We start from the raw sequence: 4149 nt of genomic DNA, 5'->3' as shown, positions 1-4149 counted from the left end.
TGTGCTGCGGAGCGCAAGAGTTTGGCGCTCTGTTCATTAAAGGGACAGAAGCGCCACCAAAGGACTGACACTCGAACGCGCTCTTTTTGCACCGAGTATTTCTCGAAGTGCAAGTGATTTCTTCGCACTGACAGAAACGTCGCCGAGACGAGGAGTGCAGTGGATCGCTGCCTCAATTCAGTTGAAGAATGCTTAACGCAGCGAGTAAAATGATTTGATTTCAAACCCAGGACAGCGATTAGCATTACGGAAAATGTTTGTTCCCGAATCTCACCTGAAAATGAATTACCTATCGAACAGTAGCGTTATGATGGTACAGCGACAGAAAAGTTGTCGGGATGAGAGGACAGTCCGATCGCTGCCCTTTGTAGAATGCACAGCCCTGCGAATAAAGATATTTCGATTGGAAAGCGAAAACGTTGCGGAAAAAGTTGTTCCATGCATCTCGCCTGAAAACTAATTAATGTGCTATTTATTGAACGGTGGTGTGCCAGTATTGGAGTAGCACATCGACAGGTTCCGTCTCGCGCTGGAAGACGGAAACCCAAGATATCTGACAAGTTTGAGAGTTTCTTGTTTTGACAGGCGAGTTCAAAAATGTTGTCTTTCATTTGAATCTGAACAGCATGCAGGTCAATAAATAGATCGGTCAAGTAACATTCAGTATATGTGGTCGAAGTGAGTCTTCAAATCTTTCAGAAATATTAAAACATTCGTAAAAATTTCCTAACGTCGCCGCGCATTTATTTTTTTATTTTTTTTTTGGCTTTTACTTTACCGTTTTACAGAGCCCTTAATTAATTTATCTTCAAAATAATTTTGGCGTCCGCGAGATGTTGGGTTCGTCATAAAACTGTGGTCGGAAGTGGCTCATACAGCTCGCCGACAGTTTCGGTGTGTTGCGCTACTGTACGCCATGCTTCCTTTAGTTGCTGCGCTCGGAGTGTGGAACTCGGAACGGTGGAGTACGAGTAAATTAGCGCGGACTTAAGGCACAGGAGCAATGGCGGCTTGTAGGGTGCCATATGATGTCACGTGCAAGGCAGCTCAGTCCACACGTTCAACTGAAGTATTAGCCAGCCCATGCATTCATCTGCCTAGCTTGGTGCCCCATATAAACAGTCTACAATATTCACTTTTAATTACAGTAGCAATAAAAAAAGAAAGAAAACGGCGATTGCATGTGGCTACGTCGCAATTTGGGATGGTAAAAAATACACACTCACCCGTTAATTTGAGGATCTCGGCGTCGTAATAGCCTCCTCGAGTGTTCGCGTCGCCGTCCCAAGACACCTTGTACGCCGTCCTACGCTCGAAGTCGACCACATTCGGAGGATTGCAGTTTTTAAATAAAGCCCTGTGGACGCCGCTTATTTCTCCGTTCTCGCAAAATCGAGTGAAACCTACCGAAATATCTAAAACCTCGAAAACACTCCACGAGGAAGGGTGAGGCGGCCGAGGCAACAAAGCGCACGAAACAACTGGATTTGGATTTGGATTCGAAGCTTTTGAAGACGCAGTGGCTCGAACGGATATAAGCGGCGAACGTTTTTCAAAATATAAAGTATACATTAAAATTAACGGATCGTCGAGTGTCGAACAATGCGTATGAACTTGAATGAGAACATTTTTGACAAAAATCTGTCAAGTGTCAACACTGCGTGTAAAGAAACTGGCGCCGTAAGTAGCCGATGCGTCGGCAGTTGCCAATACATTAAAGACTAATTCATGCTTTACGCCACCCTTGACAGTCCTCCTCCGCCCGTGGCGCGGAGAAAGAAGAAGACGCCGTTTCGAACGGACGCGTTTTCATGTTCTCCGCTGCAAATCAACAATCGGCCCCAGTCCGAGGAAACCCTTCTCCTTCTGGTTCATATGCAAACAACGACTTTCAAACGATGCAACCGGTCAACGCTGCAGCCGCACCCGCGGCCGCAGGAAAGAGCCAAGCTCAGGCGACTAGCCCAGATGAGTATCGAATCCTACTTCCACGGTTTCCTCCCGGAAGCTTGTGCATCAATTCTGTTTTTCTTCACGCCGACATGTCGGGCAGGCCCTACCGTGCAATTGATTTTCGCGACGGACTCAAAGACGCCATCGAACTCCGAGAAGTGGTGTCCCTTGGACAGTTCCAAATGAGGCACGTTTGGATAATTACGCTAGTGAGTTCTGAAGCAGCTGAGAAGCTCAAAGCGGCAAAATAACTGACGGTGAAGGGCAAAAAGTGCATGGTCATCGACCCGAACTCAAAAGACGTTAAGCTCAAGCTCCTCTGGCTTCCGTCGTACTTAGAAGATAAGAAGATTGCTGAAGCATTATCGCCATTTGGAACCGTGCGTAGCGTCTCGAGAGAAAAGTGGCGCGTGCCAGGGATGGAAAGCATGGAAACGCTGAACAGAGAGGTCTGTCTGACTCTTCATGACATGACGACATCGGAAGATATTCCCCATCTGCTCAGAGTGGCCGTCATACAGTCCCTTCTGGTCATGTCCGGGCGACCACCCTTGTGTTTGAGATGCAAGAAAGTTGGTCACATACGCAGGCAGTGTCGCACCCCAAAGTGTGCGCGTTGCAACAGATTCGGACACGAAAGTGACGAGTGCTACTCCAGCTATACAGCCGTGCTACGGGGCTCTGGCACAGAACCAGATGCCAACCAAGAGTTCATGGATATCTCCGAGGTCGTAGACGCCACTGGTGAGGTTCTCCCAACCCAAGCCGGGTCTGCAGAGGCCGGACCTCCTATTTCCGATAAGAACGAAGATCCAGCTGTCAAGGAAGTCTCGGAAACACCACAAACCAGCTCGAAGACAGAGAATGAAGGAAAAGACTTGCAGGAAAGCAAGGACAAAAATACCCCGCTACAACACAAGTTAACTCAGCAGCCTGCAGATCTTGCTGAGAAGCTGACGACGTCAGAAGGCAATGACGACCTACCGGACTCAATGGACGTGACCAAAAACAGTTCCAAGGACACTAACGACACCAAACGAAAACAAGATGCACCACCTGACACCACCACCGCGAGTAAGCGGAAACCTACCTTGCACCCAAGCTGCTAGTGTTTAAACCCAAATTCATAGCCCCTCTCCTCTCCCTTCCCTCCTTCTCCATCTCCCCCTCCCCCTTTCTCTCCTCCTTCCCTTCTAGTTGATGGCCCTCGTTTAAATTAATTAAAGCCACTAAATGTTAGAGGCTTTAATTCTAGAAAAAAACAATATCAACTGAAACGTTTACTTGAAGATAAGGACGTTGACTTTCTGGCCGTACAGGAAACAAAGCTCTCAACAGATGAACAGGTAGAGCGTGCCCTGCAGCATTTTCTGCGTGACTATGAAGTATGTGTCAGTCACGCTGTTGGTTACTCTGGGGGCTGTTTACTGTTTATTAAGAAGTCTTTCCAACTGTCTGAATTAATGGTCACCACAGACCTCTGTGGCCGCTTCATTATGTGAGACTTTCAAGTCTCTGACATAAGGTGGAGAATTATATGTATTTAAGCTTCGAATGAGGTTAATAGCAGAATTGTATTTTTCAATAACCTGCGTTTATATTTAATATCAGATAGAATGTTAGTTCTGTTAGGAGATTTTAATTGTGTTTGCAACGAAGCAGATAGAACTCCATTTAAACCGCGAATTGACCAGAGCGCACGTCTACTGCTGGACATAGTTGAAGAAGGAAATCTTTTTGATGTTGCCCCTTTCCAGCTGTTAGAAAACCACCTGCAATTCACACATTTTCAGAACTCCTCTCACGCGAGGTTAGACAGAATCTACTGTTCTGTAGACCTAATTAACACTTTAAGTGGTTATGTAGTTGAACCAGTATTTTTCACAGACCACTGCATGGTGTTAGTAACTGTTGGGAAGAAACGAAGAAAAAAGAATATAAATAGGAAGTTCTGGAAACTAAATGTTCAATTATTAAAAGATAAAGTCCTTGAAGCCAGTACGAAAGATCTAATCAAGCAAATAGGCGAAACAACCGAACATATATTTGTTAAATGGGAGCTCCTTAAACAAGAACTAAAACAGCTAGCAATTGAGAGAGGTACTATTATTAAATTTCAGAAGGCTGAGACAGAAAAAACATTGCTACGTAATTTGCGTGTTCTGGTAGAACTAGAATGCCGAAGTCCTGGGCAAG

The 4149-nt window shown here is 45.7% G+C and overlaps 1 pseudogene; it reads left to right on the top strand.

Annotated features, from left to right (window-relative positions):
• Positions 1–1602: 1602 nt before the first annotated feature.
• Positions 1603–3083, top strand: LOC115316840 (annotated as a pseudogene).
• Positions 3084–4149: the final 1066 nt, after the last annotated feature.

This window comes from Ixodes scapularis, unplaced genomic scaffold (genome assembly GCF_016920785.2).
Source record: "Ixodes scapularis isolate PalLabHiFi unplaced genomic scaffold, ASM1692078v2 PGA_scaffold3__209_contigs__length_174095766, whole genome shotgun sequence".
NCBI lineage: Eukaryota > Metazoa > Arthropoda > Arachnida > Ixodida > Ixodidae > Ixodes > Ixodes scapularis.
This window is presented reverse-complemented; position numbering and strand designations above follow the sequence as displayed.